This window comes from Macaca mulatta, chromosome 7, assembly GCF_049350105.2.
Source record: "Macaca mulatta isolate MMU2019108-1 chromosome 7, T2T-MMU8v2.0, whole genome shotgun sequence".
Lineage (NCBI taxonomy): Eukaryota > Metazoa > Chordata > Mammalia > Primates > Cercopithecidae > Macaca > Macaca mulatta.
Window position 1 is genome coordinate 48,322,704 of NC_133412.1, and position 14,805 is coordinate 48,337,508.

At 37.6% G+C, this 14,805-nt stretch overlaps 1 protein-coding gene and 1 long non-coding RNA gene across 5 annotated transcripts in view; both read right to left on the reverse strand.

Moving 5' to 3' along the window:
• Positions 1-14,805, reverse strand: part of UACA (uveal autoantigen with coiled-coil domains and ankyrin repeats) — a 101,223-nt gene that overhangs the window by 47,219 nt on the left and 39,199 nt on the right. The window lies entirely within an intron of this gene.
• Positions 3,112-5,790, reverse strand: LOC144329940 (uncharacterized). Its single transcript, XR_013395693.1, has 2 exons — positions 4,809-5,790; positions 3,112-3,382 (listed from the first exon to the last, which is right to left on the reverse strand). It is a non-coding gene; the product is annotated as an uncharacterized LOC144329940 (long non-coding RNA).

The window sequence follows — 14,805 nt, forward strand, 5'->3', positions numbered from 1 at the left end:
GAGCCCAGCCTGACCAACATAGAGGAACCTCGTCTATACTAAAAATATAAAAGTAGCCAGGCATGGTGGTGCATGCCTGTAATCCTAGCTACTCCAGAGGCTGAGGCAGGAGAATCGCTTGAACACAGGACACGGAGATTGCAGTGAGCTGAGATCGCGCCATTGCACCCAAACTTGGGCAACAAGAGCGAAACTCTGTCTCAAAAAAAATAAAATAAAATACAATAATAAAAATCCAACCAAACCCCTAGAAGTAACAATTTACAAGAAATACAGGGGACAGAGAAATATAATAAACTATATCACAAAGATTGCATCACAGGATGCAATCAGAAAGATCTACCATCGAGTAAACCATGGCTTCTTAAACAAAATACAGCAAGATTAAAAAGACAGAATTTAACCTATAAATTGAAAGTGACTTCAGAAACCTACAAAGCAATCGTAAGTCACAGAACTTAAGTACCCTGATTAAACAAACTGTATCTATAAAAATAAAACAATTGAGAAAATATGACTACTGACTGGACATTGGATGGCATTAAAGAAATCTCAGTAAACTGAGATTTCTGATGTGATAATCTTCTAATTATTTCTGAAAATCCCCATGTTTTAAAAATACATACTGAAATATTTTTAGATCAAATGAATCAAGTAATAAGATGCCTGGTATTTGCTTCAAAAATAATCAAAACAATCAGAGGGCAAACCTAATCTAATAGCACATTTAATAGATTATACACCATGATCAAGTGTATAATCTTTATTCCTGGAATGCAAGGACGTTTCAATATATGAAATTCATTGTAATATACCACCTTAACAGAATAAAGGACAAAAATCACAATGATCATATAAGTTGATAAAGAAAAAGCATTTGACAAGACTCAACATCCTTTCATGGTAAAAATACCCAAAAAACTGGGACTAGAAGGAAACTGCCTCAACACAATAAAGACCATATATGAAAAGCCCACTGCTAACCTTATACTCAACTATGGAAAACTGAAAGCTTTTCCTCTAAGATCAGGCAGAAGACAAAGATGCTGCTCTGGCCATTTCTATTTAGCATAGAATTGGAAGTCTTACTCAGAGAAATTAGGCAGGAAAAAGAAATAAAAGACATCCAAACCAGAAAGGAAGAAGTTGAAATCATCTCTGTTCTCAAATGACAGGATCTTACTTGTAAAAAAAACTCTAAAGATTATAGATACACACTCATACACACAAACAAAACAAAAACCTGTTAGAATAAATTCAGCAAAGGTGTGGGAAAGAGCACACAAAAACCAGTTGCATTTCTATACAATAACAATGAACAATCCAAAACAAAATTAAACAATTCCATTTACAATAGCATCAAAAATAAAAAAATACTTAGGAATAAGCCTAGTCAATTAGGTGAAAAATTTGTACACTGAAAATGACAAAACATTTTTGAAATTAAAAAGTGACAAATAAATTTAAAGACATCCCAGGTTCACAGGTTTGGAAAACTTAATACCATTAAGATGTCAATACCACCCAAGGCAATCCAGAGATCAGTGCAATCCCTACCAAAATCCCAATGGCATTTTTTGCAGAAATAGAAAAATAAATCCTAACATTCATATGGAATCTCAAGGGACCTCAAATAGGCAGTCTTGAAAAGGAAGAAGAATGTTGGAAACCTCATACTTCCTGATTCCAAAGCTTATTATGAAACTATAGTAATCAAAACAGTGTCAAAGTGGCATAAAGTCAGACATATAGACCAGTGGAATAAAGTAAACAGCCCACAGATAAACCCTCATGTAACAGTCAAATGATCTTCAACAAGGTGCCAAGAGCACTCAATGGAGAAAGAAAAACCTCCTCAACAGTGTTGGGAAAACTGGATATCCACATGCAAAAGAATAAAGTTGCACCTTTAGCTTACACCAGATGCAAAAAATGACTCAAAATTGATTGAAGACCTAAACATAAGACCCAAAACTGTAAAACTCCTAGAAGAAAACACAGGAGAAAACTTCATAAATTGGATTTGGCAATGATTTCCTGCATGTGACACCAAAAGCTCAGCTACAAAAGCAAAACTAGACCAATGAAACTGTATCAAACTTCTGTGCAGCAAAAGAAACAATCAACACAATAAAAAGGCAACCTACAGAACACACAGAAATATCTGCAAATCATATATCTAATAAGGGGCTAATACATAAATTACATTTTTAAATTACTATGACTCAACAACAACAAAGATTTAAAAATGGGCAAAGGACTTGAATAAAGATTTCTACAAAGATAATGTATGAATAGCCAATAAGCATAAGAAGATGTTCAATGTCACTAATCATTAGAGAAAAACAAATCAAAACCACAGTGAGATATAACCTCACACTCAGGAATGCTAACATCCCAAAAAAAGGAATAAGAAAAGAACAAGTGTTAGCAAGAATGTGTAGAAATTAGAACCCTTGTGCACTGTGGGGATTGTAAAATAGTGCAACTACGATGGAACGCATATGGTGATTCCTCAAAAAATTATAAATAGAGCTACCATATGATCCAGCCATCCTACTTCTGGGTATATATCCAAATGAGTTGAAAGCAGGGTCTCCTAGAGATATTTGCATATCCATATTTATAGTAGCATTATTCACAATAGCCAAGAAGTGGAAATAATCCAAATGTCCATTGATGGTTGAATGGATAAACAAAATGTGGCTTATGCATACAATAGACTACTACTGAGCCTTAAAAAGAAGGAAACCCTGTCACATGCTACAACATAGATGAACCTTGAAAACATTATGCTAAATGAAATTAGCGAGTCAAAAAAAGACAAATACTGTAAGATTTACTTACATGAGGTACCTAAAGTTGTCGAATTTACAGAAACAAAAAACAATGGTGGATATCAGGGCTGTGACAGGGGCAGAAATGGGGAGCTGTTGTTTAATGGGTATAGAGTTTCAATATTCCAAGATAACGTTCTAAAGATCAGTTGCATAACAATGTGAACATACTCAACACATGAATTTAAAATGGTTGACAGTAAATGTTTATGTTATGTGTTTTCAGTACAATTAAAAATAATAATAAAAACATAAATGTAATTTCTCAAGACTGTTTTTCTTTTATTTTCTTTTTTTTTGAGACAGAGTTTGTTCTGTCACCCAGGCTGGAGTGCAATGGCACAATACCAGCTCACTGCAACCTGCAACCTCCACCACCCAGGTTCAAGCTATTCTCCTGGTTCAGCCTACCGAGTAACTGGGATTACAGGTGCACACCACCCACACCCGGCTAATATTTTTGTATTTTTAGTAGAGACAGGATTTTGCCACGTTGGCCAGGCTAGTCTTGAACTGCTGACCTCAACTGATCTGCCCACCTCAGCCTCCCAAAGTGCTGGGATTACAGGTGTGAGCCACTATGCCCGGCCAGCCTATTTCATGATTAATACTAACAAATACTAATTTTTTAAAAATCAATCAGGGCTTTGGGAGTATAGATAAAACAAGATTGGCCACAGGTTAATAACTGTTAAAGCTGAGTTACAGGTTCATGGGAGTTCATTATAATAAACTATTCTCTCAACTTCTGTATATTTCATTCACTACTAATAAATTAGCTGATGTATACATATTTAAACTGCAATACATCATTATCACCAATGCCTTTCACTGAGTCATTAATGTGGCTCCTAAAGCAGCACACCCTTTCCACTCTAATCCTTTAACAAAAGATACCTCTCTGCTTCAAAAGAATTAACATTTCAACATATCTTAGTGAGTCCACAGTCATATACTTACAAGGTAAGCGCCATAATATCAAATGAAAGCCTTCTAAAAGGAAGTAGTAATTTTTTTGAGGGGTACTAATGTTTACCATATATTAAAACAAGTAAATTTCTACAGTCAGTTATTATGTTGGTTTGAAAAAGAGACGTTCATCCTATTCAGAATGCAGCGAGCCAAAGTATCTATGGTAAAAGACAAATATAGTTGTTTCTGGAGAACAAATATTTTAACATAAATCAGTTATTTCACTAGGTAGATCTAACTGGACAACTTTAAACTCTACATCAACATAAAAAAATCACTTAAAAGTTTTGACATTGACTCTCATATTAATATCAATTAGAAATTCATAACTTTTCCAGATATATAAAATTTTTAATTTGAAAAGTAATGTATGTTTTGTGTAGAAAGCCTAGAATACATTTAAGTTTATAAATGAAAACCGATATACCCCATAATTCCACCATGCAGAAATAACCATTATTAAAAACTTTACATCTAGACTCTTTTCTGTTAAAAAGTCTAAACAACATTTCTTTAAGCCTATGAGTCCAATACTGAATATTTATTCAATATTTAAGAAAGTCTCCTAAGAAATTTATATGCAAATAGACTTTAACATATATGCAAATCCATATGAAATATACTGTTTAATGGCTAGTCAACAAATCATAGCTAAAATGATTAGGTGACTAGTTTTAGCCTAAAGGTAATTTATATAGGATGATAGCAAAACTTTGATAGAAAACTGCTTAAAGCCAAGAGGAGTCATCCTGAACAAAAGTATCTAATTCACAGATCTTAATAATTTTGGTGTCATGGATCCCTTTAAAAATCTAATGAGGCAGGGCGCGGTGGCTCTCGCCTAAAATCTCAGCACTTTGGGATCACTTGAGCCCAGGAGTTGAGACCAGCCTGGGCAACATGACGAAACCCTATCTCTACAAAAAATACAAAAAAATTAGGCATGGTGGCGCACACCTGTAGTCCCAACTATTTGGGAGGCTGAGGTGGGAGAATCACCTGGTCCTGGGAAGTCGGAGCTGCAGTGAGCCAAGTTCGTGCCACTATATTCCAGTCTGTCTGTTAGAGCAAGACCCTGTCTCCAAAAAATAAATAAAAATAAATCTGACGAAAGCAATGGACCCTCTTTTTATTTATAATTGCATATACGCACTCGATGAGATAGGAAAAACCAAACTTTTCCCAACTCTCACACTCACCACAGAATACTTCTGTGGCCAAATGCAGAGAGGTTTTCTCCACTTACGGAGCAGTTCTCCAGCACACACCATCTGAGTCTCCTACAATTTAACTCATTTCTGACACTAGCTACCTGGAGATAGTGTCAGATCGCACAGAGCTACAGACTCAGTCCCATAAGACTGTCACTCCCACCCTTCAGATGCCAATTGCAAGCCCCAGCTTGTGACCCGTGCTTCTGACCAACTGCCTGTAAATCAGGGTTCCCATGACCCATGATTAATTTGCTAGAGCAGCTCACAGGACTCAGGGAAACACTTTACCTATGCTTACTCATTTATTGTAAAGGATGTTACCAAGCTTGCAGATGGAAGAGATGCAAAAGGCAAAGAATGTGGGAAGGAGTGAAGGGCTTTCTTGCCCTCTCCTGGCTTACCATCCTCCAGGTGCCTCCACATGTTCAGCAACCAGGAAGCTCTCTGAACCCTGTCCTTTTGGGGCTTTCATGGAGGCTACATTACATAGGCATGACTGATTACATCACTGGTCATTGGTGATCAACTCAAACATCAGCCCCTTTCCCCACCCCTGAGGTTGGGGTGGGCTGAAAGTCCCAACCCTCTAATCATGGCTTGGTCTTTCTGGAAGACCAGTCCCCATTCTGAAACTATCTAGGGGCTCCCAGTCATCTCATTAGCATACAAAGGCACTCTTATCTCTCTGGAGATTCCAAGGGTTTTAACAGTTGTGTGCCAGAAACCAGAAACCCCGACTCTACTTAAAAAAAAAAAAAAAAAAAAATTGCAACAAAATAATCACTAAACACCTATGTGTAAAGGGATATAAATATTTCACTCAACATTCAAATATGTATGATCAATTGATAGTGCCAAGCCCCACATTTAGGGTGCTAGATATACCCGGAGGAAGAAAATAGACATGACACCCGGCCTCAACCAGGTGACTGGAATTAAACTCAGTCACTTTCTTCAACTGATCTCACAGTATAAGAAGGCAGACAGACATGTATATAAACATGCACAAAACAATTACAGTATAGTATAACACCACCACAATAATTATGTGTGCAATACAGAAATGGTTCAAAAGAGGGAAAGTCAGAAAAGTTCTACAGAGAAGATGACTAACCTATCTATTAAAAGGTAAGCAGAAAATCAGGTTGGAAATACCACCACAAATTTAGGAAATGACAAACGCAACCTGTGGCCTTTTATGTTCTACAAAGCACTTTATATTCATGATATACATATCAATTAAAATCTACATGCAAATGACTCAGAAACACATCCACAACCCAGGCTTCTCTAAGTTCCAGGAATATGTATATATCTCCATGTACCTTCTTCATGATTCTTCTTGAGTGTTTTAAAAGCACCTACATATCCCAAACCAAAAACATGCTCTTCCTCCTGAATTCTGATCCTATTCCAGGTTTCATTAACACAGCAAAGACATCAGAATCCATCTGGTTGTGCATAGACAGAAATCTAGGTATTAATCTTGACACCTTCCTTTCCTTGGTCCCCATCACCAAATCCTGCTGATTTTACCTCCCCATGTTACTGAAATCCACCTGCTCATCTCCATGTCCATTGAAATTACCCTATTCCAAGTTAGTACCATCCCTCACCAGGATGGCTGCATTTATCTCCTAAACGGTTTGTTCTCATTCATTCTAGCCCTTTCCTTGTGTTCTCCACACTGCAGTCAGTAATTTTTCTAAAATGGAAACCTAATCATACCACCACCACCACTTCCCTATATCCTGTCCCACCTCAGTTAAAATCCTTTCAGTAGCTTTCTATTGCTTGTAGGATAAATATAAAGTTCTTTGACGGAGTCCAAAAAATCCCTGCACAGTGCTGCCCTCACTTGCCTCCTTATATCATATGGAAAGTTAACCCTGTTTCTCATTTTATACATGCAGAAACGGAGTCACTAGGAGATTAGGGGATTTGGTCTGCTATAAGGCAACTGTAATTCGTTGCAGAATGATTAAAGAAACCTGTTGTATTGACTTCTTGTCCATTGCTCTTTGCACTAGTTATGCTACTTCCATTTCTCTAATCATCTGGAAAAAATCTTCAATGTAAAAATGCAAGTATCTTTTTAAAATTTCCACCTAATAAACTTAGATATCCTTTATAGCAAAAAGGATGAAAACTTCCATATTTGCATATGCAAACTTTCATGAAGCGCCTACTACTGTCAGGCGTGGAAGACAGCCCAAGTCTCTCTTCCCATGGAACTTGATGTTCTAATGAAGAAAGATAAGTAAGCAACCAAGGAAAACAAACTATCACGTAAGAATAGGGAAAGAGGGCTGGGCGCAGTGGCTCACGCCTGTAATCCCAGCACTCTGGAAGGCCGCGGCAGGCGGATCACGAGATCAGGAGATGGAGACCACGGTGAAACCCCGTCTCTACTAAAAATACAAAAAATTAGCCGGGCGCGGTGGCAGGTGCCTGTAGTCCCAGCCACTTGGGAGGGTGAGGCAGGAGAATGGCGTGAACCTGGAAGGTGGAGCTTGCAGTGAGCTGAGATCCGGCCACCGCACTCCAGCCTGGGCGACAGAGCGAGACTCCGTCTCAAAAAAATAAATAAATAGGGAAGGAGATGTGATGAAAATGCTGAGAGTTGACTGTTAGGTTGGGTAACTGGAAAAGGCTGTTGTAAGAACCTGATCTTGAGGGTGATATCCAAATGACAAAGAATTTATAACCCAGACAGTGGGAACAACTAGTGAAAGGGGCTTGGATATCTGAAAGAAGGCCAACATAGCTGATGCATAATGAGTAAGACAATCCCAGGATGAGATAAGAAGGCAGACACCACCAGATCTATAATATGGGATTCCTCAGTTTTATCATAAACATTTTTCAAAAGGGACTTCTTGAAGGATTAAGGCAACTGTATTTTCATGAAGTTCTTTTGGTCGCTTTGGAATCAAGTCTACAAAAATAACTCATCCTGACATACTATTTTTTTTCACTTCCAAGAATTTATATTGAGCAATATTACCTGCTGAATCTTAACTTGCTTTGAAATGTTTACAAGATGAATTTATCTTAATATAATAGATATCTTATATACCTCACCCACTTCAGACCTAGAAATCTAAATAAACTTTACAATGAACTATGCTAAAAAATCTACCATAAAAATAGCACTCCCCAAAACAGTTTCATAAACAGTCACCATCCTCCAGATAAGGCTCCAAGAAAAGAAAGTCTTCTCCAAAGGGAAAAATATATATCCTAAATAAAACTAAACATCATTGGTGTTTAGGCAAATTCCCCCAAAACATCTAATTAACAAAGTACAGCAGGCTTCTATAGTACCCTATAATTACCAGCATTCTCTGTTACACAAGCTGTATCACAATTCAAAACAGCAGAGAGCAAAGCATACAAAGCATAAACATTCCTTGAAGATTAGGCTGCACAATTAAGAACTGTTCTACAGTTCATTGGATTGATGATGGCTAGAAGTATTCCCCCATTCCATTTAGTCCAAAGGTTATTTATTCCTCCCACTTATATAACAGCAAATTAGAGCTTATGTAACAGAAAAAGAAAAGAATGCTAAAATATACCAGGGAAACAAAAGCTGTACAGCCAGCTTCTTTCTCCCTGACCCCTGACTATCTTCTCTTTATTATTTCCCTTATCCTTAGTTAATTATGCCTCATTCACTTCTGTTATCCTTCCACTGTATGATTTGAAAGTATGTAGTTTGGACTCAGTGGAACAAACAGAGGAAAGGGAAAATTATATCCTAAAATCATTTTCCTGACCAAGGCAAGAACAGGCTTAATCTCACTTTACTGGATTCTTCTACATAAAAATATAAACAACAAAAAAGATGATGATGATTTAAATAATAAATCTAACCTCTTCAACATCTAAGGTGGCTATCAAATCTGAAAAAAAAATTTAAAGAACTGGAGTCAGAAAGACTCAGAAAGCACTGCTTTGCCAAGATTTCCTAACCACCCAGTTTGATTCTATTCTAGTCTGTTGTATAAATACCAGACTGTCTACCCCTCCCTAATGCAGGTATTTGTTACTTTATTAGAACTGTCTGGGCACTTAAAACAGTTTATTTAAAATATAGACAAGATGTGGCTTCTCCACGTTTAACAGTTATCATTTATACTGTAATATTACTTATTTTACCCTTCCTCAAGAGGAGATGCATTAAATTACTAAGTAAATATATACATAGACCTTAAACAGAACAAATTATAATGTATATCATACAAGAATGAAGCTTTCAGGCTGGTTAAGATTTTGTTTAATATTCCCTTAAAAATGCTAAGATTGGTTATCTGGAAAAAAATAAATTTTGTTCCTTGATATTTTTTGAAAAGTATATTCAAATTAGAGTTCTTAAAAAGCCTAAATGTCATAAGTAAAAATTTTTAAATATAAAGCTAAAAACCAAAGAGGATCATTTTGCCTTCTATCCCTATATACACCAATGAACATAGTAATACTTATGGTGAATTTTAACAAATATTTTTGCCAATGTTTGATATGTATCTCAAAACAGGAGAGTTTTAGAAAGCATTCTATGTTTACTCTCAACAAAGTAAAAGGCAAAATAGATACACTTATTAAAGAGCCTCTGATGGGGTTTGATCACAATAAAAACCAACAAAAGATATTTTTGTACCTTTGGTTTTTTCTTGGCTTTGCAAAGAAATATTAATTAAACAAAAATACGTTCGCTACAACTCAAAAGACTCTTCAAATACTAAACTGAAAACAAACATTACACTATTAGCCAATATTTTTAGAATGTAAAATGTGAATTATAAGGTTATATATATAAAAGCAGAGGGTTATAGGAAAGCATATGTTTTTGTAAACCTATTAAAAGTTAGCTGCTCTTCCTTTTATTAAATGAATAATACTTCTGCACAAATGCATAACTTTCCCCCAAACAGCTATTTCACACAGGATTTCCTTCCAGTGAGTCTTAATACATGTCTCCCATATTAAAAATACATGGCCAAATTAATAATGAGAAAGAATGTTTGCTCTCATATTTAGATCTATAATAAAAACACAGCATTATAAATAAGGATTCTATTTCAAAATCGCTGAGGAAAACCTCTAAGTGTTGTATGTACACAATTATTAAACTTGAAGAACCCTTCAAGTCAAGTCAAACTGTTATTTCTACTTTCCAAATAGGGTACAAAGGAACTAACTAATTTAAGGCGGTGGATGATGCAGCCACTGTCCATTTCTTTCACTGCTATAAGCCCAGCCCTTTGCAATGTGATTGTGCCACTCCTCTCATCAAGAAACGACATTTACTTCCTCATCCGTTGAATCCCGCCTGGACTTGTAACTTAATGTGACAAATACAATGTGGCAGAAGTGACCTTTCTTGCTGCTTCCACTCTACTCTGGGAATGCTGCTAGCATGCTGTGAACAAGCTAGCCCCCTTGAGGGTAGGAGAGCATGACAGAAAAAGAGCCCAGCCACCCAGTCATGCCAGCAAGCATCATGTGCCAGACATTATCAGTGCTGCCATTTTAGACCATGCAGTCCTCGTGCAGCCACCAGACGACTGCAGCCACAGGAGTGACCCCAGACAGACCAGATCAGCAGAACCACCATGTAGCAGAGTCCAGCCCAAATTGCTGACCTACAGAGTCATCAGCAAATAAAATAGTTGTTATAAGTCACTAAATTTAAACCTAGGACTGTCTGAATCCAGAGCCTAGACTCTCTCCACTAACTAAAGCTGCAATTATTCTTTGGTTGAGAAATACAAAATCTTACATCTTGTAGTCTAATTCAATTTTATAGATATAAGAAGAGCAGACAAATTGAGAAATAATAGTTTATAACTTTTTTTATCCATTACATAAAAATAGGGGATTAGTTGGGAACAGAAATATGTCTTTTTACCCTCCTAAAAGGAAAATAGATATAATATCAATAATATTACGCTGATAAAATGTTATTAGAAAAAGTACTTTTTCCTCTTTCCCAAAGATATGCCAAGTATTCATTTAAAACCTAACAGCATTCATACATGTTTTATTGATAAAAGCTGAACTCAGCATCTGATCTAAAAGACAATCTGGCCATGCAATAAAAATTAAGAAGTTATTAATTTTTATTAATAAATGTGTGGCTTCAAACATTGAAACATGGCTGGGCACAGTGGCTCATGCTTGTAATCCTAACACTCTGGGAGGCCAAGGCGGGCAGATCACCTGAGGTCGGGAGTTCGAGATCAGTCTAACTAATATGGAGAAATCTCGTATCTACTAAAAATACAAAATTAGCCGGTTGTGATGGCGCATGCCTGTAATCCCAGCTACTCAGGAGGCTGAGGCAGGAGAACTGCTTGAACCCAGGAGGCGGAGGTTGCAGCGAGCCAAGATCACACTACTGCACTACAGCCTGGGCAAGGAGAGCGAAACTCTGTCTAAAAAACAAACAAACAAACAATGAAACACTGCTACTACTGTAATGTCTGATCAGTATACATTCATACTTGAATGGAAACCCTAAACTAGGCATGGACCATAACAGAGCAAGAACCATAAGAGCCTTCTCTATGTGTATCCTTTAGGGTTTGGCAAACTTTTTCAGCAAAAGATTACATAGTAAGTATTTTAGACTTTGCAGACCATGTGGTTTCTGTTGTAACTATTCAACTCTGCCACTGTAAACTAAAACAGCCATAGGCAATATGTAATGAATAAGCATGGCTGTTTTCCACTAAAGCTTTATTTATAAAAATAGGCAGTAGGCCACAGTCTGCCAATCCTTGTTTTAGATAGTCACTGATCTTTGGCCAAAAGACACCTAGTTTATTGGCTCTGATCAAGCTAATCTGCATGCTGCCTTCTCATAAGACCTACCAGAAAGTACTCTCCATACTCATATTTTACTGTCTGCAAAATTGCACGATGTATATGTGATGTTTAAATTTTGTGTCAATTTGATTCTGTTATGCTGCCCAGCTGTTTGGTCAGATACAAGCCTAGATGTAACTCTGAAGGTATTTTGTAGATGTGATTAACATCTACAATCAGTTGAACTGAAGTAAAGGAGATTACCCTCTATAATGTAAGTAGGCCTCAAACCCTTAAAGGGCTTAAGGGCAAAAACAGGATTCCCAGAGAAGAAGCAATTCTACCTCAAGACTGTAACATGAAAATCCTGCCTGACTTCCCTGCCTGCTCTACAAATTTCAGATTTGCCAGTACCATAATCACATCAGCCAATTCTTTAAAATAAATTTCCATACACACACACACACACACACACACACACACATATATATATCCTATTAGTTTTATTTTTCTGAATATCCCTGATTGACATACTAAGGTAGTATATCCTTACATTTAAAACGGAATATACTCTGATTTTTTGGTACATCAACTGAAAGTTATGGTAGATCATATTACTATTTGAAACTATTTATTCTCCTGCTTCCTTACAAGGTGAGAGAGAGAGCGACAGAGGAACAGAAAGAGAGAAGGAGAGGGGGAAGGAGGGAGGGGGAAGGAGGGAGGGGGAGAGAGAGAGAGAGAAAGAGAGAATGTGTGTGTGCATGTGTGTTTGTGTTAGGAGTAGGTTATTGCTCTGGGGATCAGCCATGTGATATGTTTGACCAATAGAATGTGAACAGAAGTGAGGTACACTGCATGTTACCAAAAGCTTTAAGCAGCAATCCAAGTTACAGTCAGCCTTCTTGCTGTAGTACTTTGTGAAGAGACTGGCACGTATCTTACGAGGGCTGTTCCTTCAGCCTTGTTTCCCAAATGAGAAAAAGTCTGGAGCAGAGCCACAGGTCAGGGCAGAACTGAAGTTGAATCACAGTTTATTATATAAAGTTAGTGGGAAATATAAGTTTGTTATCTTGAGAAGCCACTTAAATTTGGAGATAATTACTATAACATGGCTGAACACTGCAAAATTTGGTACCAAAAGTGGGGTGCTACCTTAACAACAGCTATCACCAAAAACAATTTTAAAATATGTGACCTAGGCTTTGAAACCAGGTGGCGAAAGCAAGAAAATTGTTATTGGAGAATGGAAAAATAGTAACCCACATAAGGTGGTGGTAAATAAAACTGTCACATAAAAAATTGAAGGACTTGGCAAAAAGATTATAAAAGCTGAACTTTAGATGTCATTAAGTAGATTTAATAAAGGACCATTAGATTAGCTCATTAAAGGAAAAAGAAATCCCCCAGTCATAGGAAGGAGGAAGGAAGGGAAGAAGGAAGAGAGGAAGGAAGGGTAGAAAGTAGGAAGGAAGGGTGGAAAGTAGGAAGGGAGGAAGGAAGGGAGGGAGGGAGGGAGGGAGGAAGAGAAAGAGGAGAGGAGAAGAAAACAGAAGAGAAGAGAAGAGAAGCAAAGCGAAGCGGCGAGGCTCAGAAAAGGGGCCTACTTGCAAGTAAGGATAAAAAAAGAGAGAACCTGAAATTCCTGGACTTGCAAGTTAGATACTCCCAACTATTTCCCATTTCCAACAAGTAAAAAAGTGTTTTCAAAGGTCAATTATGACACAAACCCAGGGCAAAGACCGAATCAGAAGTGTAGCCATCATACTGTCTAAGACCTTAGAATTAACGCTGCCCCCAGTAAATCCACTCAGTGGAACAAAATGGCTTGGTGGGGGATTCCCCTGACAAGCAGCAACTAAGAACGTGGACCCACGGAAGCCCAGTAAGCTCAAGATACCTGTACTGAAGTCCAAAGTAAAATGCACATCTCAATGAATTGAGGATGTAGCTACTGGCACATGGCTCTGACTAAAATCAAACAGATAAAAAGAAAAAATACAACCACCAAAACATCATTCTGTTTGAATTAAGGAACCATTATTCTTCTGGATTATCTTTGGGTCCTCAATTTTCTATAGGCAAGAAGTGGGTTGAGAAAGGTGTTCAACCCTTGTAACATTCCCTGACCAAGAAGAGCATATCCTCCAATATTCCGTTCAAATGTAGATAAGAATGATATATTAAAGGAAACACCTTACAGAGTACCCACCCAAGAGTCATGGAAAACAACAAACTGGGTGAATAATCAAGGAAAATCCCCTAGGGCCAATAAAAGTTACCCTTGCTACATTTATCCAGTAAGATTTTCATTGCTAAGGACCAACAATTGTTATATGCTTCCTTTCTTCCCCTTTATTTATTTATAAATTGTTTGAGATACAAGGTGATATGGTTTGGATCAGTGTCCCCACCTAAATCTCATGTTGAATTGTAATCCCCAATGTTGGAGGTGGGCCTGGTGAGAGGTGACTGGATCATGGGGGCGGATTTCTCCCTTTGGTGCTGTTCTCATGAGATCTGGTTGTTTAAAGTGTACAGCACCTCCCCTCTTTCTCTTCCTCCTGCTCCAGCCATGTAAGACATGCCCGCTTCCCCTTTGCCTTCTGCCCTGATTGTAAGTTTTCTGAGGCTTCTCCAGAAGCAGATGCCACTAGGCTTCCTGTCCAGCCTGCAGAACGGTAAGCCAATTAAACCTCGTTTCTTTACAAATTACCCAGTCTCTGATATTTCTTTATAGCAATGTGTGAGTGGACTAATACACAGTGTCTTGCTTTGTTGCCCGAGCTGGAGTGCAGTGGTATGATCATGACTCACTGCAGCCTCAAACTCCTGAGCTCAAGTGATCTTCCCACCTCAACCTCCCAAAGTGCTAGGACTACAGACATGAGCCACCATGCCCCACCCATTCTTCCCCTTTCTTAACAGGAATGTTTATGGTGGACATCCTGTCTCTGTTCCACTACTGG